The following is a 23,500-nucleotide window of genomic DNA, read 5'->3' as shown; positions in this document are numbered from 1 at the left end:
GGTCCTTTATCTGCCGTTTCGTGACAGCCTGACCCCGGGAGGATGCGGGACGGGGAGGTACAGGGGGCTGGGGTCGCGCCTGACCCCGGGAGGATGCGGGACGGGGAGGTACAGGGAGCTGGGGTCGCGCCGGACCCTGGCAGGACGCCTGACAGGGAGGTTCCGTGGGCTGGGGTTGCACCGGACCCCGGCAGGACGATGGACGGGGAGGTACAGGGGGCTGGGGTTGTGCCGGACCCTGGGAGGACGCCTGATGGGGAGGTTCCATGGGCCGGGGTCGCGCTGGACCCCGAGAAGACGAGGGACGGGCCTGTGACAAAGAAGAAGGGAGGGGAGACCGAGCCGCCGCGGATCCTGCGACGCGTAGGTGCCTTGTGGCCAAAAAAAGTAAAAAGAATCAAAAGTTTCATAGTTTGTCTCGTGGGGTCAGACTGACCCCCTCGAAAGCTGCGTGAGGGTTAAAGAGGAAGTCAATGTGCAACATGGTATGGGTTTCTGTCATGTAGTGGTTATCACGTTTGCTTCACACGCAAAAGGTCCCTTGTTTGATGCCAGGCAGAAAAAGGTAAGTTTTTCTTTCAACTTTCTCCATGCAGGGGCAATTTTCATGCCACTGTAGCCATTTTAAAATATCTATATAGTAGAAATGCATGGCACATGATCTGTCGATTCTTCTAAAAAGCAACAAATCAAACGCGAGGACATGGTTGCGTTTTGCATCTCAGAGTTTGGACATCTGTTGCTGAAACCTGGGATGGACCGAAGGATGCAGATCTTCAGTCTAACACTCTCCCGCCTGAGCTACTCCAGCAAAAAAGAGTTACTTTGTGGTAGTCAAAAGCAGCAATCCTCAGCTGTTTTTTTTTATAAAAGAAAGTAAATTCATGCGTCATGTGGTGGGATGACAAAGAAAAACACTCCCCGTCAGGGAATCGAACCCTGGTCTTCCGCGTGACAAGCGGAGATACTGGCCACTATACTAACGAGGACCAAATTTGGCATTTTGTGGCCTGTAGGACACCAAGTCACACTTGACACACAATTTTTGTGTGGAATTTAAGCTGCAACAAAGCAAGTTTGTGGTTCAAGTATTTTCCAAAGTGACCAAAAACATTTGGAGGCTCCGCTTTAGCTCCATTGAATTACATGTACCCATGGAAAGCATAGTCGGCACTTGCATCAAGTTTTTTTGGAACGCTCCTTCCTCAAGAACTGTCTCTCAATGCCTTGTCAGGTTTCTGTAGTGTAGTGGTTATCACGTTTGCCTAACACGCAAAAGGCCCCTGGTTCGAAACCAGGCAGAAACTTTCACGTAATGTTTTGTCCGATGTAGATAATCAATGTATGTGACAGTCCATGAGCGTTCACAAGATGGCCAGTCGGAACTGCATTTCCTGTGAACGAGTCCCGGGATATGGCAAAGTGCACTGGCAAGTCTATGTTCACTAAAGGACTGCCCTGTCAACATTTCAAAAAGACAGGCTATCATTGGTTGCTTTTCACTTTTAAATGCACCTGAACACAAAATGCTTACCTGGCAGAACTCCAAAGCTCCTAGAGACACTGCAGAGGAAGGTTGTCAATGGCTCCACTTTTGCTAGCATGCTCTGGCGCACTAATTGGACTTGAGAAGAATCTATAATTAAGCGGGCAAAAGGGTCTTGAGAAGAGAGCAGTCAGCTGTTGCAGCCATCTTGGGTGACTGCCATTGTTGGTGTGTCTGGCCAGAGCAGTGTGTGTTGCAATGCAGACCATAGAGCTGTTAGGGTTTAAGGCTGCACTAGACCATTTTCTGTCCAGGAACCTCCACGTCTTGCTGACAAGGCAAGAGCAACCCAAAGTCATGTTGTTCAAGAAGTGAATCGAAGATTCTGCTTAAAGAGGAAGTCAATGTGCAACATGGTATGGGTTTCTGTCATGTAGTGGTTATCACGTTTGCTTCACACGCAAAAGGTCCGTTGTTTGATGCCAGGCAGAAAAAGGTAAGTTTTTCTTTCAACTTTCTCCATGCAGGGGCAATTTTTATGCCATTGTAGCCATGTTCAAAATATCTATATAGTAGAAATGCATGGCACATGATCTGTCGATTCTTCTAAAAAGCAACAAATCAAACGTGAGGACATGGTTGCGTTTTGCATCTCAGAGTTTGGACATCTGTTGCTGAAACCTGGGATGAACCGAAGGATGCAGATCTTCAGTCTAACACTCTCCCGTCTGAGCTACTCCAGCAAAAAAGAGTTACCTTGTGGTAGTCAAAAGCAGCAATCCTCAGCTGTTTCTTTTTTTATAAAAGACACTAAATTCATGCGTTATGTGGAGGGATGACAAAGAAAAACACTCCCCATCAGGGAATCGAACCCTGGTCTTCCGCGTGACAAGCGGAGATACTCGCCACTATACTAACGAGGACCAAATTTGCCATTTTGTGGTCTGTAGGACAACAAGTCACACTTGACACACAATTTTTGTGTGGAATTTAAGCTGCAACAAAGCAAGTTTGTGGTTCAAGTATTTTCCAAAGTGACCAAAAACATTTGGAGGCTCCGCTTTAGCTCCATTGATTCACATGTACCCATTGGAAACCATAGTCGGCACTTGCATCAAGTTTTTTTGGAACGCTCCTTCCTCAAGAAATGTTTCTCAAAGCCTTGTCAGGTTTCTGTAGTGTAGTGGTTATCACGTTTGCCTAACACGCAAAAGGCCCCTTGTTTGATGCCAGGCAGAAAAAGGTAAGTTTTTCTTTCAACTTTCTCCATGCAGGGGCAATTTTTTTGCCACTGTAGCCATGTTCAAAATATCTATATAGTAGAAATGCATGGCACATGATCTGTCGATTCTTCTAAAAAGCAACAAATCAAACGTGAGGACATGGTTGCGTTTTGCATCTCAGAGTTTGGACATCTGTTGCTGAAACCTGGGATGAACCGAAGGATGCAGATCTTCAGTCTAACACTCTCCCGTCTGAGCTACTCCAGCAAAAAAGAGTTACCTTGTGGTAGTCAAAAGCAGCAATCCTTAGCTGTTTTTTTTTTTTATAAAAGAAAGTAAATTCATGCGTCATGTGGTGGGATGACAAAGAAAAACACTCCCCGTCAGGGAATCGAAACCTGGTCTTCCGCGTGACAAGCGGAGATAGTGGCCACAATACTAAAAGGACCAAAGTTGCCATTTAGTAGTCTGTGGGACATCGAGTCACACTTGACACACAATATTTGTGTGGAATTTAAGCTGCAACAAAGCAAGTTTGTGGTTCAAGTATTTTCCAAAGTGACCAAAAACATTTGGAGGCTCCGCTTATCTCCATTGATTCACATGTACCTATGGAAAGCATAGTCGGCACTTGCATCAAGTTTTTTTGGAACGGTCCTTCCTCAAGAACTGTCTCTCAATGCCTTGTCAGGTTTCTGTAGTGTAGTGGTTATCACGTTTGCCTAACACGCAAAAGGCCCCTGGTTCGAAACCAGGCAGAAACTTTCACGTAATATTTTGTCCGATGTAGATAATCAATGTGTGTGACAGTCCATGAGCGTTCACAAGATGGCCAGTCGGAACTGCATTTCCTGTGAACGAGTCCCGGGATATGGCAAAGTGCACTGGCAAGTCTATGTTCACTAAAGGACTGTCCTGTCAACATTTCAAAAAGACAGGCTATCATTGGTTGCTTTTCACTTTTAAACGCACCTGAACACAAAATGCTTACCTAGCAAGACTCCAAAGCTCCTAGAGACACTGCAGAGGAGGGTTGTCAATGGCTCCACTTTTTGCTAGCATGCTCTGACGCACTAAATTGGACTTGAGAAGAATCTATAATTAAGGGGGCAAAAGGGTCTTGAGAAAAGAGCAGTCAGCTGTTGCAGCCATCTTGGGTGGCTGCCATTGTTGGTGTGTCTGGCCAGAGCAGTGTGTGTTGGAATGCAGATCATAGAGCTGTTAGGGTTTAAGGCTGCACTAGACCATTTTCTGTCCTGGAACCTCCACGTCTTGCTGACATGGCAAGAGCAACCCAAAGTCATGTTGTTCAAAAAGTGAGTCGAAGATTCTGCTTAAAGAGGAAGTCAATGTGCAACATGGTATGGGTTTCTGTCAAGTAGTGGTTATCACGTTTGCTTTACACGCAAAAGGTCCGTTGTTTGATGCCAGGCAGAAAAAGGCAAGTTTTTCTTTCAACTTTCTCCATGCAGGGGCAATTTTCATGCCACTGTAGCAATTTTAAAATATCTATATAGTAGAAATGCATGGCACATGATCTGTCGATTCTTCTAAAAAGCAACAAATCAAACGCGAGGACATGGTTGCGTTTTGCATCTCAGAGTTTGGACATCTGTTGCTGAAACCTGGGATGAACCGAAGGATGCAGATCTTCAGTCTAACACTCTCCCGTCTGAGCTACTCCAGCAAAAAAGAGTTACCTTGTGGTAGTCAAAAGCAGCAATCCTCAGCTGTTTTTTTTTTTTATAAAAGAAAGTAAATTCATGCGTCATGTGCTGGGATGACAAAGAAAAACACTCCCCGTCAGGGAATCGAACCCTGGTCTTCCGCGTGACAAGCGGAGATACTGGCCACTATACTAACGAGGACCAAATTTACCATTTTGTGGTCTGTAGGACACCAAGTCACAGTTGACACACAATTTTTGTGTGGAATTTAAGCTGCAACAAAGCAAGTTTGTGGTTCAAGTGTTTTCCAAAGTGACCAAAAACATTTGGAGGCTCCGCTTATCTCTACTGATTCACATGTACCCATGGAAAGCATAGTCGGCACTTGCATCAAGTTTTTTTGGAACGCTCCTTCCTCAAGAACTGTCTCTCAATGCCTTGTCAGGTTTCTGTAGTGTAGTGGTTATCACGTTTGCCTAACACGCAAAAAGCCCCTGGTTCGAAACAAGGCAGAAACTTTCACGTAATGTTTTGTCCGATGTAGATAATCAATGTGTGTGACAGTCCATGAGCCTTCACAAGATGGCCAGTCGGAACTGCATTTCCTGTGAACGAGTCCCGGGATATGGCAAAGTGCACTGGCAAGTCTATGTTCACTAAAGGACTGTCCTGTCAACATTTCAAAAACACAGGCTATCATTGGTTGCTTTTCACTTTTAAACGCACCTGAACACAAAATGCTTACCTGGCAGAACTCCAAAGCTCCTAGAGACACTGCAGAGGAAGGTTGTCAATGGCTCCACTTTTTGCTAGCATGCTCTGGCGCACTAATTTGGACTTGAGAAGAATCTATAATTAAGCGGGCAAAAGGGTCTTGAGAAGAGAGCAGTCAGCTGTTGCAGCCATCTTGGGTGACTGCCATTGTTGTTGTGTCTGGCCAGAGCAGTGTGTGTTGCAATGCAGATCATAGAGCTGTTAGGGTTTAAGGCTGCACTAGACAATTTTCTGTCCAGGAACCTCCACGTCTTGCTGACAAGGCAAGAGCAACCCAAAGTCATGTTGTTCAAAAAGTGAGTCGAAGATTCTGCTTAAAGAGGAAGTCAATGTGCAACATGGTATGGGTTTCTGTCATGTAGTGGTTATCACGTTTGCTTCACACGCAAAAGGTCCCTTGTTTGATGCCAGGCAGAAAAAGGTTAGTTTTCTTTCAACTTTCTCCATGCAGGGGCAATTTTTATGCCACTGTAGCCATGTTCAAAATATCTATATAGTAGAAATGCATGGCACATGATCTGTCGATTCTTCTAAAAAGCAACAAATCAAACGTGAGGACATGGTTGCGTTTTGCATCTCAGAGTTTGGACATCTGTTGCTGAAACCTGGGATGAACCGAAGGATGCAGATCTTCAGTCTAACACTCTCCCGTCTGAGCTACTCCAGCAAAACAGAGTTACCTTGTGGTAGTCAAAAGCAGCAATCCTCCGCTGTTTTTTTTTTTTTATAAAAGTAAATTCATGCGAGTAAATTCATGCGTCATGTGGTGGGATGACAAAGAAAAACACTCCCCCTCAGGGAATCAAACCCTGGTCTTCCGCATGACAAGCGGAGATACTGGCTACTATAAGCCAAACAGTATCCCAGTGGTTTCTACCTTATGCTACCTGTAGCTGGGAGCGTTTGAATTTTCTCAGCTTACCCTCGTAACCCCTGGTAAATTTTGCAAGAAAAAGCAAGAGTTGATTGCTGTGTGTCAATGACTAGTTACAGTGGACAGCACACACAATCTGATATGGAGCCACTTGATAGATGTTGGCTCCAAAAACATGTGTTTTCCTTTTGGATTCATCCTCCAATCAACATTGTAGAAAATTCAGCAGCTGTTACGACGCTGATTCACTATTTGCCTTGTTCTCAGGTTCTTTGACTCTGTTCCTTGAAAATTATTTGTTGTAGCCTAAATCTCTGACAAAAATATAAGACGCAATCCAACAAAAGCTGCTCTGGCCAGACACACCAACAATTGCAGCCACTCAAGTTCAGGTCAGCCCTGGTGTACCACAGCAGAATCTGCCAAAATCAATTTCAATCAAGTTGCTGGAAACACAAACATGTTTTAGCGCTGCTTAAAGCCTACTCAAAGATTCCTTTTTGTTGCATGAAGCAGTAACACACCTCAACAACCAAAGCCAGTGGTTTCTACCTAATGCTACTTGTAGCTGGGAGCTTTTGAATTTTCTCAGCTTACCCTCGTAACCACGGTAAATTTTTGCAAGAAAAAGCAAGAGTTGATTGCTGTGTGTCAATGACTAGTTACAGTGGACAGCACACACAATCTGATATGGAGTCACTTGATAGATGTTGGCTCCAAAAACATGCGTTTTCCTTTTGGATTCATCCTCCATCAACATTGTAGAAAATTCAGCAGCTGTTACGACGCTGTTTCGCTATTTGCCTTGTTCTCAGGTTCTTTGACTCTGTAAATTCCCTTAACGGGAATGTTTTTCTTTGTTATCAAGCCACAGGAAGGAAACTTTTACAAGGTTTTGTCTAAAAACCTGAAATTTGAAACTCTTTGCCACCATCATGTGGATTGCTTCTGCTGAAATAGCTCAGCTGGGAGAGCGTTAGACTGAAGATCTAAAGGTCCCTGGTTCAATCCCGGGTTTCAGCAGGTAATTCCCCTTTTCTTTGCTTTATCCTTTAAAAGAAAACCTTTACAGGAGGAGGCGGGGCGAGACATACCATGGAAACACAATCTGTAAGGCACTGGCCTCTTAGACAGGCATTTTGAGTGCGAGTCCCGCCCAGGCTGGAGCAGAGGAAGCTTGCTGGGCCCATAACCCAGAGGTCGATGATTTAAAACCCTCCTCTGCTAGAGTTTTTCCATCAGCACCTATGTTGTCATCAACTTTGAGCCTGTAGCTGATCTAGGCATAAATGACTGAACACACTCATTGCTCTGATAAGAATTTTACAGCAAAGAAACACAGTCGTTAGTCTGATAAGAACATACCAGGCAACAACTTTCAAAGCTGTGTGACTTTGAGTTCCATCACTGGTACAAGGAGAGACCTGTGAAAGCACACCAGCCAAAATAAAGGAACCTTGACCAACGGTGGGCTCGAACCCTGAGATTAACAGCTTTAGGCTTATCTGACTGAGCTAGCCAGGCCTACAAATAAATACATTTGACTACATATGAGTGATAAGGTCAGGGGGCTCTTGGTAAAAGTTTGGTGCCCTCTGGGGCCACGCTATGTCACTCGACAAAACTTCTCCATATGATGAAAGGCTGACACCAATGTTTGGCCATGATGCTCAGTGGCCGCTGTGCATTGGCCTAAAGGCCCGACATGTTTTTGGAATCCCAGGAATCACAGCTGGGTTCACTGTCCCTCAAAACCTTGGGGTGCCTGATCAGACTGCGTGACGTACAGGACAACGGTCCAAATAAACAACAAACAGGGCTCAGACCTTATTATTGTCCCATTTCAGGCTGCAGGTTGATGGTGAGTCTTGCTTCTCTGATTTCAATCCATTCAACTTTCACAGACGTGCACTGGCTTCTGAAGACAGGGAGTACAGGTCATATCCAGGGTTTCAACGACCAATGTCCCGCTCCCTACCACAACCACGTGTGTTGCAATACTGAAGAAAAGAAAAAAACTAGTGCTTGCTTGTACAAATGTGAGAGAAAATGACATCCTCTGTTCTGCCTGGCATTGAACCAGGGACCTTTTGCGTGTGACGCAAACGTGATAACCGCTACACTACAAGAAACTTTGATCTGATTAAGGCTTTGGTTATGGCAGAGTTGGTACAGTATCTCACCTCTTCAAAGCTAATACTTAAAACTCGCTGTTGCTTATCAGAAAGATTTAATGGGTTCCTTGAAAATTATTTGTTGTAGCCTAAATCTCTGACAAAAATATAAGACGCAATCCAACAAAAGCTGCTCTGGCCAGACACACCAACAATTGCAGCCACTCAAGTTATTTGCTCTCTTTTCAAAACCATTTACCAACTTAAGCCACATTCTTTCTCAAGTACAAATTGCTGCCCCTGAGCATGTTAGGATGAGTGGATTGGAGAGGCCTGGAGGTTTTGGTATCTTTCCAGGTCAGCCCTGGCGTAGCACAGCAGAATCTGCCAAAATCAATTTCAATCAAGTTGCTGGAAACACAAACATGTTTTAGCGCTGCTTAAAGCCTACTCAAAGATTCCTTTTTGTTGCATGAAGCAGTAACACACCTCAACAACCAAAGCCAGTGGTTTCTACCTAATGCTACTTGTAGCTGGGAGCTTTTGAATTTTCTCAGCTTACCCTCGTAACCACGGTAAATTTTGCAAGAAAAAGCAAGAGTTGATTGCTGTGTGTCAATGACTAGTTACAGTGGACAGCACACACAATCTGATATGGAGTCACTTGATAGATGTTGGCTCCAAAAACATGCGTTTTCCTTTTGGATTCATCCTCCAATCAACATTGTAGAAAATTCAGCAGCTGTTACGACGCTGTTTCGCTATTTGCCTTGTTCTCAGGTTCTTTGACTTTGTAAATTCCCCTAACGGGAATGGTTTTCTTTGTTATCAAGCCACAGGAAGGAAAACTTTTACAAGGTTTTGTCTAAAAACCTGAAATTTGAAACTCTTTGCCACCATCATGCAGCTTGCTTGTGCTGAAATAGCTCAGCTGGGAGAGCGTTAGACTGAAGATCTAAAGGTCCCTGGTTCAATCCTGGGTTTCAGCAGGTAATTCCCCTTTTCTTTGCTTTATCCTTTAAAAGAAAACCTTTACAGGAGGAGGCGGGGCGAGACATACCATGGAAACACAATCTGTAAGGCACTGGCCTCTTAAGACAGACATTTTGAGTGCGAGTCCCGCCCAGGCTGGAGCAGAGGAAGCTTGCTGGGCCCATAACCCAGAGGTCGATGGATTAAAACCCTCCTCTGCTAGAGTTTTTCCATCAGCACCTATGTTGTCATCAACTTTGAGCCTGTAGCTGATCCTAGGCATAAATGACTGAACACACTCATTGCTCTGATAAGAATTGTACAGCAAAGAAACACAGTCGTTAGTCTGATAAGAACATACCAGGCAACAACTTTCAAAGCTGTGTGACTTTGAGTTCCATCACTGGTAACAGAGAGACCTGTGAAAGCACACCAGCCAAAATAAAGGAACCTTGACCAACGGTGGGCTCGAACCCTGAGATTAACAGCCTTAGGCTTATCTGACTGAGCTAGAGAGGCTACAAATAAATACATTTGACTACATATGAGTGATAAGGTCAGGGGGCTCTTGGTAAAAGTTTGGTGCCCTCTGGGGCCACGCTATGTCACTCGACAAAACTTCTCCATATGATGAAAGGCTGACACCAATGTTTGGCCATGATGCTCAGTGGCCGCTGTGCATTGGCCTAAAGGCCCGACATGTTTTTGGAATCCCAGGAATCACAGCTGGGTTCACTGTCCCTCAAAACCTTGGGGTGCCTGATCAGACTGCGTGACGTACAGGACAACGGTCCAAATGAACACACAAACAGGGCTCAGACTTATTATTGTCCCATTTCAGGCTGCAGGTTGATGGTGAGTCTTGCTTCTCTGATTTCAATCCATTCAACTTTCACAGACGTGCACTGGCTTCTGAAGACAGGGAGTACAGGTCATATCCAGGGTTTCAACGACCAATGTCCCGCTCCCTACCACAACCACGTGTGTTGCAATACTGAAGAAAAGAAAAAAACTAGTGCTGCTTGTACAAATGTGAGAGAAAATGACATCCTCTGTTTCTGCCTGGCATTGAATCAGGGACCTTTTGCGTGTGAAGCAAACATGATAACCGCTACACTACAGAAACTTTGATCTGATTAAGGCTTTGGTTATGGCAGAGTTGGTACAGTATCTCACCTCTTCAAAGCTAATACTTAAACTCGCTGTTGCTTTATCAGAAAGATTTAATGGTTCCTGAAAATTATTTGTTGTAGCCTAAATCTCTGACACAAAATATAAGACGCAACCAACAAAAGCTGCTCTGGCCAGACACACCAACAATTGCAGCCACTCAAGTTATTTGCTCTCTTTCAAAACCATTTACCAACTTAAGCCACATTCTTTCTCAAGTACAAATTGCTGCCCCTGAGCATGTTAGGATTGAGTGGATTGGAGAGGCCTGGAGGTTTTGTATCTTCCAGGTCAGCCTGGCTTGCACCGCATAATCGTGCCTCCAATCACTTTCAATCAGTTGCTGGAAAAACAACAAACATTTTTTAGCGGCTTGCTTAAAGCCCCCTACCAAAGATTCCTTTTTGTTGCATGAAGCAGTAACACACCTCAACAACCAAAGCAGTGGGTTTCTAACCTAATAGCTACTTGTAGCTGGAGCTTTTGAATTTTCTCCAGCTTTACCCTCGACCACTGTAAATTTTGCAAGAAAAAGCAAAGAGTTGATTGCTGTGTGTCACTGACTAGTTTACGTGGACATCACACAGCATCTTGATATGGGTCACTGATAGAGTTGGCTTCCAAAACATGCGTTTCCTCCTTTTGGATTCATCCTCCAATCACATTGTCAAATTCAGCAGCTTTTTCGACGCTGTTTCGCTATTTGCCTTGTTCTCAGGTTCTTTGACTCTGTAAATTCCCTTACCGGGAATGGTTTTCTTTGTTATCAAGCCACAGGAAGGAAAACTTTTACCAGGTTTTGTCTAAAACCTGAAATTTAGAAACTCTTTTCCACCATCATGTGGGCTTCTTGTCTGAACTAGCTCAGCGGGAGAGCGTTAGCCTGAGATTAAGGTCCCTGGTTCAATCCGGGTTTCAGCAGGTAATTTCCCCTTTTCTTTGCTTTATACAATCCTTAAAAGAAACCTTACAGAAGCGGGGCGAGACTACCTGGCAACACATCTGTAAGCCCTGGCCCTTAGACGGCATTTTTGATGCGAGTCACGCCCAGGCTGGAGCATAGGAAGTTGCTGGCCCATAACCCCAGAGGTCGATGGATTAAAACCCTCCTCTGCTAGAGGTTTTTTTTTCATCAGCACCTAGGTTGTCATCACTTTGAGCCTGTAGCTATCCTAGGCATAATGACTGAACACACTCATTGCCTCTGATAAGCACTTTTACAGCAGAAACACAGTCTTATCTATAAGAACTCCCCCGGCACCAAACTTTCAAGCTGTGTGACCTTTGAGTTCATCACTGGTAACAGAGCGACCTGTGACAGCACACACCAGCCAAAATAAAGGAACCTTGACCAACGGTGGGCTCTAACCCTGAGATAACAGCTTAGGCTTACTCTGGACTGATCTAGCCAGGCTACAATATACATGTGACTACTATGAGTGATAAGGTCAGGGCTCTTGTAAAATTTGGTGCCCTCTGTGGTCCACGCTAGTCCACTTGACAAAACTTCTCCCATATTGATGAAAGGCTTGACCCAATGTTTGGGCCATGATGCTCAGTGGCCCGCCTGTGCCATTGGCCTAAAGGCCGACATGTTTTTGGAATCCAGGATCACAGCTGGGTTCACTGTCCTCAAAACCTTTGGGTGCCTGATCAGACCTGCTGCTACCGACAACGGTCCAATGAACACACAACGGGCTCAGACTTATTATTTTCCCATTTCAATTCAGGCTGCAGGTTATGGTGAGTCTTCTTCTCGATTTTCAATCCATTCAACTTTCACAGACGTGGCACTTGCTTCTGAGACAGGGAGTACAGGTCCTATCCAGGGTTTCAACGACCAATGTCCCGCTACCCTACCACCCCCACGTGTTTGCAATACGAGAAAGAACACTCGTGCGCTGTACCAATGTGAGAGAAAATGACATCCTCTTTCTGCCTGGCATGGAACCAGGGACCTTTTGCGTGTGAAGCAAACACGTGATAAACCTCGACACTTACAGAAACTTTGATCTGGTTAAGGCTTTGGTTATGGCATAGTTGGTACAGTATCTCACCTCTTCAAAGCTAATATTAAACTCGCTGTTGCTTTATCAGAAAGATTATGTTCCTTGAAAATTATTTGTTGTAGCCTAATCTCTGACAAAAATAAGACTCAATCCAACAACTGCTCTGGCCAGAACCACCACAATTGCCGGCCATCCAAGTTATTTGCTCTCTTTTTCAAAACCATTTACCACTAAGCCACATTCTTTCTCAAGTACAAATTGCGCCACCGAGCATGTTGGATTGAGTGATTGGAGAGGCCCTGGAGGTTTTTTGGGATCTTTCCAGGTCATCCCTGGTTTAGCACAGCAGAATCGGCCAAAACAATTTCAATCAAGTTTGGCTGAAACACAAACTGTTTTAAAAGCGCTGGCCTTAAAGCCTACTCAAAAGATTCCTTTTTGTTTGCCATTAAGCATTCCACACCACACCTCACACCAAAGCAGTGTTTTCTTCACCTAAGCTACTTTAGCTGGGAGCTTTTGAATTTACTTAGCTTACCCTCGTGACGCCCGGTAATTTTTTGCAAGACAAGAGGCAAATTCTGATGCTGTGTGTCATAGACTAGTTTACAGTGGACAGCACACATCAATCTTATATGGAAGTCACTTGATAGATTTTGGCTCCAAAACATGCGTTTTCCTTTTGATTCATCCTCCAATCAACCTTGTAGAAAATTCAAGCAGGCTGTACGATGCGGTTTCGCTATTTGCCTTGTTCTCATGTTCTTTGGCTCTGTAATCCCTAAAACGGGAATGGTTTCTTTTTGTTTCAGCCACAGGAGAAAACTTTTACAAAGGTTTTGTCTAAACACCTGAATTTTGAAACTCTTTGCCACCATCATTGGCTTGCTTCTGCTGAAATAGCTCACTGGAGAGCGTAGACTGAAGATCTAAGGTCCCGGTTTCAACAATCCTTGTTTTCAGCAGGTAATTTCCCTTTTCTTGCTTTATCTTTTAAAGGCACAACCTTTACAGGAGAGGCGGTGGGTCGAGCCTACCATGGAACACAATCTGTAAGGCACTGGCCTCTTAAGACAGGCATTTTGAAGTCGCGTCCCGCCAGTCTGGAGCAGAGGAGCTTGCTGGGCCATAACCCAGAGGTCGATGATTAAAACCCTTCCTTGCTAGAGTTTTTTCCATCAGCCCCTATTGTCCCATCAACTTTGAGCCTGTGCTGATACTAGGCATAAGGACTGAACACACTCATTGCTCTGATAAGAATTTACCGCACAGAACCAGTCGTTAAGTCTGATAAGAATCCCAGGCCACAACTTTTCAAAGCTGTGTGACTTTGATTTCCATCACTGGTACAGAGAGACCTGTGAAGCACACCAGCCAATAGGACCCTTGACACCGGTGGGCTCGAACACCTGAGATTAACAGCCTTAGGCTTATCTGACTGAGCTAGAGAGCGTACAAATAAATACATTTGACTAATCTGAGTGATAAGGTCAGTGGGCTCTTGGTAAAAGTTTGGGCCCTCTGGGGCCCACGCTATGTCACTCGACAAAACCTTCTCTATATGAGGACAGGCTGACACCATGTTATGGTCATGAGCTCAGTGGCCGGCTGTGGCATTTGCCGAACGGGCCCGACATGTTTTAGGAAATCCAGGACATCACACTGGGTTTCACTGTCCCTCAAAACCTTGGGGTGCCTGATCAACTGCGTGACGTACAGCAACGCCAAATGACACCAAACAGGGGCTCCAGACTTATTATTGCCCATTTCAGGCTGCAGGTTTATGGTGAGTCTGCTTCTCTGATTTCAATTCATCCATTCCACTTTCTCACAGACGTGCCTTGGCTCTGAAGACCGGGAGTACAGTCATATTCCGGGTTTCAACGACCAAGGTCCCGCCCCTACCACAACCACGTGTGTTGCAATACTGAAGAAAAGAAAAAACTAGTGCTGCTTGTACCAATGGAGAGAAAAATGACATCCTCTGTTTCTGCTGGATTGAACCAGGGACCTTTTGTCGTGTGAATTCAAACGTGATAACCGCTACACTACAAAACTTTGATCTGATTAAGGCTTTGGTTAGGCAGAGTGTGGTACAGTATCTCACCTTTCAAAGCTAATACTTAAACTCACTGTTATGCTTTTATCAAGAAAGATTTAATGGTTCCTTAAATTATTGTTGTAGAAAGCCTTAAATCTTCTGACACAATCTAAGACGCAATCCACAAAGCTGTTTTGGCAGACAACACCAACATTGCAGCCACTTCAAGTTATTTGCTCTCTTGTCAAAACCATTTTACCAACGAGCCACTTCTTTCTCAAGTACAATTGCGGCCCCTGAGCAATGTTAGGATTGAGTGGTTGGAGAGCCTGGAGGTTTTGGTATCCTTTCCAGTCAGCCCTGCGTAGCACAGCCAATCTGCCAAATCAATTTCAATCAAGTTGCTGAACCAAACATGTTTAGCGCTGCTAAAGCCTCACTCTAAGATTCTTTTGTGTCATGAACAGTACACACCTCAACAACCAAAGCCAGTGGTTTCTACCTAATGCTACTTGTAGCTGGGAGCTTTTGAATTTTCCAGCTACCCTCGTAACCACGGTAAATTTTGGCAAGAAAGCAAGAGTGATTGCCTGTGTGTCCATGACTAGTTAACAGTGACACACACACAATCTGACTATGAGTCACTGCTAGATGTTGGCTCCAAAAAATGCTTTTCCCTTTTGGATTCATCCTCCAATCAACCTTGTAGAAAATTCCAGCATCTTTTTTACGACGCTTTTTTCGCTATTTGCCTTGTTTCTCGGATCTTTGACTTCTGTAAATTCCCTAACGGAATTGTTTTTCTTTGTTATCAAGCCCCCAGGAAGAAACTTTGACAAGTTTTGTCTAAAAACCTGAAATTTGACTCTTTGCCACGCGATCTGTGGCTTGCTATTGCTGAAATAGCTCGCTGAGAGCATTATTTTGTTAGACTGCAGATCTAAAGGTCCCTGGTTCAATCCCGGTTTCCAGCGTATCTCCCCTTTTCTTTGTCTTATTCCTTTAAAAGACAACCTTTACAGGAGAGGCGGGGCGAGGACATCCATGGAAACACAATCTGTAAGGCACTGGCCTCTTAAGACGACATTTTGAGTGCGAGTCCCGCCCAGGCCTGAGCAGAGGAGCTTGCTGGGCCCATACCCAGAGGTCGATTGATTAAAACCCTCCTCTGCTAGAGTTTTTTTCATCAGCACCTATGTTGTCAATCAACTTGAGCCTGTAGCTGAATCCTTAGGCATACCTGACTGAACACCCGCATTGCTCTGATAGCATTTTACCGCAAAGAAACACAGTCGTTAGTCTATCAGACATACCAGAGGCAAACAACTTTCAAAGCTTGTGACTTTGAGTCATCACTGGTACAGAGAGAGCCTGTGAAATCACACCAGCCAAAATAAAGGACCTTGACCACGTGGCTCGAACCCTGAATTAACAGCTTTAGGCTTATCTGCTGAGCTAGCCAGCTATCACATAAATACATTTTACACATAATGAGTGATAATGCAGGGGGCTCTTGGTAAAGTTTGGTGCCCTCTGGGGCCACGCTATGTCACGTTTACAAAACTTCTCACATGATTAAAGGCTGACCACCATGTTGGCCATCGATGCTCAGTGTGGCCGCTGGACAGTGGCCTAAGGCCGACATGTTTTTTGGAATCCAGGAATCCAGCTTGGTTCCTGTCCCTCAAAACTTGGGGTGGCCTGATCAGACTGCGTGACGTCTCAGGAACAGGTCCAAATGCACACACAAACAGGGCTCAACTTATATATGTCCATTTCATCAGGCTGCAGGTTGTGGTGAAGTCTTGGCTTCTCTGATTTTCCAATCCATTCAACTTTCTACAGGACTGCACTGGCTTCCTGAAGACATGGGAGTACAGGTCAATCCAGGGTTTCAACGCCAGTCCCGCGCCCTACCACAACCCTGTTTTACAATCTGAAGAAAAGAAAACAACTGTGCTGTCTTTGTAAAAACTGTGAGAGAACTGACATCCTATGTTTCTGCCTGGCATTGACCCGGGAGCTTTTCTTGTGACGCAACGTGATAACCGCTACAACTACAGAAACTTTGATCTGATTAAGGCTTTGGTTATGCAGAGTTGGTACATTATCTCACCTCTTCAAAGCTAATACTTACACTCGCGTTGCTTTTTATCAAAAGATTTAATGGTTCCTTGAATTATTTAGTTGTAGCCTAAATCTCTGACAAAAATATAAGACGCAATCCACAAAGCTGCTCTGTCCAGACACACACAATGCACCCTCAGTTATTTGCTCTCATTTTTTTCAACCATTTACCAACTTTAAGCACATTCTTTCTCAAGTCCAAATTGCTCCCTGACATGTAGGATTGAGTTGGATTGGGAGAGGCCTGGAGGTTATGGTATCTTTCCATGTCGCCTGGCCGTAGCACAGCAGAATCTCCAAATCATTTCATCAGTTGCTGCAACACAACATGTTTTAGCGCTGCCTTAAGCCTACTCAAAGATTCCTTGTTTTGCATGAAAGCCTAACACAACACACCTCAACAACCAAGCCAGTGTTTTCTACCTAATCTACTGTAGCTGGAGCTTTGCAATTTTTCTCAGCTTACCCTCGTAACGCCCGGTAAATTTTTGCCAAGAAAAAAGCAAGAGTTGATTGCTGTGGTGTCAATGAACTATTTACAGTGGACAGCACCACAATCTGAATGGAGTCACTTTGATAGATGTTTGGCTCAAAAATGCGTTTCTCCTTTTGGTTCATCCTCCATCAACATTGTAGAAAATTCACAGCTGTTTACGATGCTGTTTCGTCTATTTGCCCTGTCTCTCATATTCTTTGACTCTGTACATTCCCTAACGGGAATGGCTTTTCTTTGTCTTATCAAGCCACAGGAGACCGAAACTTTTACATGTTTGGTCTAAAAACCGGAAATTGAAACCTTTGCCACATATGTGGCTTGCTTGTGCTGAAATAGCTTCAGCTGGGAGAGCGTTAGACTGAAGATCTAAGTCCCTCCCTTGGTTCAATCCGGGTTTCAGCAGGTAATTCCCTTTTCTTTGCTTTAATCCTTTAAAGAAACCTTTACAGTAGGAGGCGGGGCGAGACATACCATGTGAAAACAATCTTTAGGCACTGGCCTCTTAAGAACAAGGGCCTTTTTGAGTTGGAGTCCCGCCCAGGGGAGCCATGAAGCTTGCTGGCCCCTAACCCAGAAGTGCGATGATTAAAAACCCTCCTCTGCTAGAGTTTTTTCCATCAGCACCTATATGTCATCAACTTTGAGGCCTGTAAAGCTGATCCGAGCATAAATGACTGAACACGCATGCTCTGAATAATTTTTACAGCAAGAAACACAGGTCGTTAGTCTGATCATAACATACAGCAACACTTTCAAAGCGTGTGACTGTTGAGTTCCATCACTGGTAACAGAGAGACCCTGTGAAGACACACCAAAATAAAGGAACCTTGACCACCGGTTGGGCTCGAACCGAGATTACACCTTAGGCTTATCTGACTGAGCTATAGGCTACAAATAATCCATTTGACTACATATGATTGCTAAGGTCAAGGGGCTCTGGGTAAAAGTTGGTGCCCTCATGGGGCCACGCTAGTGGTCACTCACAAAACTTCTCCATATGATGAAAGGCTTACACCATTTTTGGCCATGCTGCCTCAGTGGCGCTGTTCTTGGCCTAAAGTCCGACTTTATTGGAATCCCAGGAATCCAGCTGTTCACTTGTCCCTAAAAACCCTTGGGGCCCTGATCAGCACTGCGTGACTTACAGATCAGCACGGTCCAATGAACACACCAACAGGGCTCAGACTTATATTAGTGTCCCATTTCATGCTGCAGGTTGATGTGAGCTCTTGCTTCTCTGATTTTCAATCCATTCAACTTTCACAGAGTGCACTGGCCTTCTGAAGACAGGGAGTACAGTCATATCCAGGGTTTCCAACTTACATCACCGCCACTGTCCCGCTCCCTAGCCACAACCACGTGTGGTCCAATACTGAAGAAAGGAAAAAAAACTAGTGCTGCTTGTAACAATGTTAGAGAAAATGACATCCTCTGTTTCTCCCTGGCATTGAAACCAGTGTACCTTTGCGTGTGAAGCAACGTGATAACCGCTACACTAAGAAAATTTGATCTGATTAAGGCTTTGTTATGGCAGAGTTGTACATTATCCTCCACTCACCTCTTCAAGCTAATACTTAAACCCCGCTGTTGCTTTAGCAAAGATTTAATGGTTCTTGAATTATTTGTTTAGCCTAAATCCTCTGAACAAAACTATAAGACCAACCACAAAGCTTCTCGGCCAGACACAGACCACAATGCAGCCACTCAGTTATTTGCTCTCTTTTCAAACCATTTAACCAACGTAAGCCACATTCTTTCTAAGTACAAATTGCCTGCCCCTGAGCATGTTAGATTGAGTGGATTGGAGAGGCCTGGGGTTTGGTATCTTTCCGGGTCAGCCCTGGTGTAGCACAGCCGAATCTGCAAAATCAATTTCAATCAGTTGCTGTAACACAAACCTGTTTTAGCCTGCTTAAAGCCTACTCCAAAGATCCTTTTGTTGCATGAAGCATGTAACACCCCTCAACAACCAAAGCCATGTTTCTACCTAATGCTACTTGTAGCTGGGAGGCTTTTGAATTTTCTCAGCTACCCTCGTAACGCCCGTAAATTTTGACCAGAAAAGCAAGAGTTGATTGCTGTTTGCAATGACCTATTACAGTTGACAGCACACACATCTGATATGGCGTCACTTGATAGATGTTGGCTCCCAAAAACTATGCTTTTTCCTTTGGATTCATCCTCCAATCAACAGTGTAGAAATTCCAGCAGCTGTTACGACGCTAGTTTCGCTATGGCCTTGTTCTCAGGTTCTTTGACTCTGTAAATTCAAAAACTAACGGGAATGGTTTCTTTGTTATCACACGGAAGGAAACTTGTACAGGTTTTTGCTAAAACCTTAAATTTGAACTTCTTGCCACCCTCAAAAAAAAAATGTGGCTGCTATTGCTGAATAGCTCAGCTTGGAGAGCTCGTTAGACTGAAGATCTAAGGTCCGTGGTCAACAATCCCGGGTTTCAGCGGTACTTCCCCTTTTCTTTGCTTTATCCTTAAAAGAAACTTACAGGAGGAGGGCGGTGCGGACTACCATGGAAACACAATCTGTACGGCACTGGCCTCTTAAGGAAGACATTTTGAATTGGCGAGTCGCCGCCCAGCTGGAGCAAGGAAGCTTGCTGGGCCCTAACCCAGAGGTCGATGGATTAAAACCCTCCCTGTAGAGTTTTTCCATCAGCACCTATTTTGTCATCAACTTTTGAGCCTGTCTGATCCTAGGCATAAAAGACTTGAACACACTCATTGCTCTGATAAGACTTTTACAGGCAAAGAACACAGGGTCGTTTTAGTCTGATAAGAACATACCAGGCACAACTTTCAAAGCTGTGTGACTTTGAGAGTTCCATCACTGTAACAGAGAGACTGTGAAAGCCACACCAGCAACTAAGGACCTTGACCAACGTGGCTCGAACCCTGAGATTAACAGCTTTAGGCTTAGCTGACTGAGCTAGCCATGCTACAAATAAAAAATACATTGACTACATATGAGTGATAAGGTCATGGGGCCTCTGTAAATGTTTGGTGCCTCTGGGGGGCCACGCTATGTCACTTGAAAAACTTCTCCTAGATGAAGGCTACACCAATGTTTGGCCCATGATGGCTTCAGTGGCCGCTGTGATTGGCCTAAAGGCCCGACCTTGTTTGAATCCCAGGAATCACAAGCTGGTTCACTTCCCTAAACCCTTGGGTGCCCTGATCAGACTGCGTGACGTACAGGACAACGGTCCAACTATGAACACACCAACATGCTCAGACTTATTATTGTCCCATTAGGCTGCATGTTGATGGTGAGTCTGCTTCTCATGATTGCAATCCACTTTCACTTTCACAGACGTGCACTGGCTTCTGAGACAGGAGTACAGTCATATCCAAGGGTTTCACGACAATGTCCCCGCTCCCTACCACACCACGGGTGTTTGCAATACTGAGAAAAGAAAAAAACTGTGCTGCTTGTACAAATGTGAGAGAAAATGACTCATCTGTTTCTGCCTGGCATTGAACCAGGGGACCTTTTGCGTGTGAAAGCAAACGGGATAAACCGCTACCACTATACAGAAACTTGATCTGATTTAAGGCTTTGGTTTTAGGGCAGAGTGGTCAGTATCTCACTACACCAACGTATAGGTTCTTCAAACTCTCTACTTAACTAAACTCGCGTTTTTATCAGAAAGATTTAATGGTTCACTTGAAATTATTTGTGTACAGGTGGAAAACCCTAATCTCTGACAAAAATATAGAACGCATCCAACACAAGCTGCTCTGGCAGAACACCAACAATTGCACCACTCAAGTTATTTGCTCTCTTTTTCAAACCATTCCAACTTACCGCCACATTCTTTTCAGTACAATTGATTGCTGCCCCTGAGCCAATGTTAGGATTGAGTGGATTGAGAGGCCCTGGAGGGTTTGGTATCTTTCCAGGTCAGCCTGGTCGTGCCAGCAGCGAAGATCTGCCAAAATCAATTCACTACAAGCTGCATGCTGGAACACCAACACATGTTTTCACGACTGCTTAAAGCCTACTCAAAGATTCTTTTTGGTGCAATGAAGACTAACACAGACCTCACACACCAAAGCCAGATGGTTATCTACTCTAATGCTACTTGTAGCTGGGAGTTTTTGAATTTTCTCAGCTACCCTCGTAACCACGAGAAATGTTTTGCAAGAAAAAGCAAGAGTTGATTGTGGTGTGTCAATGACTCGTTACTGACGACAGCACAACACATCTGCTATGGAGAGGGGCGGTCCACTTGATAGATGTTGGCTCAAAAACCATGCGTTTTCCTTTTGGATTCATCCTCAATCAACATTTGTAGAAATGCAGCAGCTGTACGAACGCTGTTTCGCTATTTGGCCTATGTTCTCAGGTTCTTGACTCTCGTAAAATTCCACTTAACGGGATAGGTGGTCATTTATCGTGTAATCACAACACGGAAGGAAAACTTTGACAAGTTTTGTCCAAAAACCATGACATTTGAAACATCTTTGCCACCATCATGTGGCTTGCTTCTGCTGGCTGAAAGTAAGCTGCTGGGAGAGGTTAGACTGAAGATTTAAAGGTCCAGCTGGTTTCAAATCGCGTGCGTTTACACACGTTAGATTACCCTTTTCCTTGCTTTATCCTTTAAAAGAAAAACCTTTACAGGAGGAAGCTGCGGCGGGAGCAGAGACGAAGCCTACCATGAGGAAAACACAATCTGTAAAGGAACTGGCCTAACTTAAGACAAGGCACTTTTGAGTGCGAGTTTCCCGCCCAGGACTGGAGCAGAGGAAGCTTTGTGCTGGGCCCATATACCAGAAAGTTTCGATGATTAAAACCCTCCTCTGCTAGAGTTTTTCATCAGCACCTATGTTGTCATCACTTTGACCGTAAGCTCTGATCCTAGCATAAAATGACTGAACACCACTCTTGCTCTGCAATAAGATTTTACAGCAACAGAACACACAGATGATAGTCTGATAGAACATACCAGCAGCCAAACAACTTTCAAAGCTGGTGACTTGAGTCCATCACTGGTAACAGAGAGACCTGGAGAAGCACCACAGCCACAAATAAAGGAACCTTGACCACGGTGGGCTCGAACCACTGAGATAACAGCTAGGCTTATCTGACTGAGATACGCCGGTAAAATAATACATTTGACTACATTGAGTGATAAAGGTAGGTGGGCTCTTGAAAGTTTGGTGCCTCTGGGGCCACGCTATGTCACTCGCCAACTTCTCCATATGATGAGAAAGGCTGACACCAGATGGTTGGCCATGTACTGCTCAGTAGGGCCGCTGGGGCATTGGCCTAAAGTTCCCAGGACATGTTTATGGGAATCCCCAGGAATCACAGCTGGGTTCACTGTACCCCAAACCTTGGGGTTGCCTGCATCAGACTGCGTGACGCACAGCGACAAATCAGTCAAATAAACAGACACACACAAACAGGGCTCAGACTTATTATTGTCCAATGTTAGGCGCAGGTTGGATGGTGAGTCTTGCTTCTTCTGCATTTCAAATCCCATCACCTTGCACAGACGTGCACTGGATCTGAAGACGAAGCTGGAGTACAGGTCATATCCAGCGTTTCAACGACCAATGTTCCACGCTCCCTACCAACACCACGTGTGTTGCAATACTGAGAAGAAAAAAACACTAGTGCATGCCTTGTAAACTTGGAGAGAAAATGCACTCCTCTGTTCTGCCTGGCATTGAACCAAGGGAGCTTTTGCGTGTGACGAGATCAACGTGGTAACGCTACATACAAGAAACTTTGATACTGATGTAGGTTTGTTATGGCAGAGTTGGTACAGTAATCTACCTCTCAAAGCTAATACTTAAAATCGCTGTTTTTTGCCATTTATAGAAAGATTTAATGGTTCCTTGAAAGAATTATTTGTTTCAGCCTAAATCTCTGAAAACAATTACGAGCCAACACAACACACTGCATCTGGCCAGACACAACCAACAATTGCCGCCACTCAAGTTTTGCTCTCTTTTCAAAAAACCCATTTACCAACTTAGCCCACATTACTTTCATCAATACAAAATTCGCCCCTGAGCATGTTAGGATTGAGTGGATGTGGAAGTGGCCTGAAGGTTTTGGTATCTTTCCACGGTCAGCCCGGCAGTAGCATCAGCAGGAAAATCCTTGCCAAGAATCCATTTCAATCAATTGCTGGAAACAAAACTGCTTTTTAGCGCTTGTTAAAGCCAACTCAAGACTTTCCGTCATAGTTGCTAAGCTAACACACCCTCACAACACAGCAAGCCGTGGTTCTACATAATGCTACTCATGACAGAGACAATGAGGGTCGTTTTTTGAATTTTCTCAGCATTACCCTCGTAACCACCAGGGTTAAATTTTGCAAGAAAAAGCAAGAGTTGATTGCTGGTGTCAATGACTAGATCAGGGGACCAGCACAACACAATCTGATTATGGAGTCACTTGATAGATGTTGGCTCCAAAAACTATGGTTTTCACTTTGATTGCATACCTCCCTCAACCTGTAAGAAAATTCAGCAAGCTCGTTTACGAACGTCTCTGTTTCGCTATTTGCCTTGT

General features: G+C 44.5%; 9 non-coding genes across 9 annotated transcripts; 5 read left to right on the top strand and 4 right to left on the bottom strand.

The window, feature by feature from the left end:
• Positions 1-917: 917 nt before the first annotated feature.
• trnad-guc (transfer RNA aspartic acid (anticodon GUC)) lies at positions 918-989 on the bottom strand. The gene has a single exon. It is a non-coding gene; the product is annotated as a tRNA-Asp (tRNA).
• A 245-nt stretch (positions 990-1,234) lies between these two features.
• On the top strand, positions 1,235-1,307 carry trnav-aac (transfer RNA valine (anticodon AAC)). Its single transcript has one exon. It is a non-coding gene; the product is annotated as a tRNA-Val (tRNA).
• A 1,030-nt stretch (positions 1,308-2,337) lies between these two features.
• Positions 2,338-2,409, bottom strand: trnad-guc (transfer RNA aspartic acid (anticodon GUC)). Its single transcript has one exon. It is a non-coding gene; the product is annotated as a tRNA-Asp (tRNA).
• A 991-nt stretch (positions 2,410-3,400) lies between these two features.
• On the top strand, positions 3,401-3,473 carry trnav-aac (transfer RNA valine (anticodon AAC)). Its single transcript has one exon. It is a non-coding gene; the product is annotated as a tRNA-Val (tRNA).
• Positions 3,474-4,505: 1,032 nt separating this feature from the next.
• trnad-guc (transfer RNA aspartic acid (anticodon GUC)) lies at positions 4,506-4,577 on the bottom strand. Its single transcript has one exon. It is a non-coding gene; the product is annotated as a tRNA-Asp (tRNA).
• A 244-nt stretch (positions 4,578-4,821) lies between these two features.
• trnav-aac (transfer RNA valine (anticodon AAC)) lies at positions 4,822-4,894 on the top strand. Its single transcript has one exon. It is a non-coding gene; the product is annotated as a tRNA-Val (tRNA).
• A 2,080-nt stretch (positions 4,895-6,974) lies between these two features.
• On the top strand, positions 6,975-7,047 carry trnaf-gaa (transfer RNA phenylalanine (anticodon GAA)). Its single transcript has one exon. It is a non-coding gene; the product is annotated as a tRNA-Phe (tRNA).
• Positions 7,048-9,054: 2,007 nt separating this feature from the next.
• trnaf-gaa (transfer RNA phenylalanine (anticodon GAA)) lies at positions 9,055-9,127 on the top strand. The gene has a single exon. It is a non-coding gene; the product is annotated as a tRNA-Phe (tRNA).
• Positions 9,128-10,163: 1,036 nt separating this feature from the next.
• Positions 10,164-10,236, bottom strand: trnav-cac (transfer RNA valine (anticodon CAC)). The gene has a single exon. It is a non-coding gene; the product is annotated as a tRNA-Val (tRNA).
• Between the last annotated feature and the right edge of the window lie 13,264 nt (positions 10,237-23,500).

This window comes from Betta splendens, chromosome 17 (genome assembly GCF_900634795.4).
Source record: "Betta splendens chromosome 17, fBetSpl5.4, whole genome shotgun sequence".
Taxonomy (NCBI): domain Eukaryota; kingdom Metazoa; phylum Chordata; class Actinopteri; order Anabantiformes; family Osphronemidae; genus Betta; species Betta splendens.
Note: the sequence above shows the minus strand (reverse complement) of the source record. Positions and strands in the feature narration are given on the sequence as shown.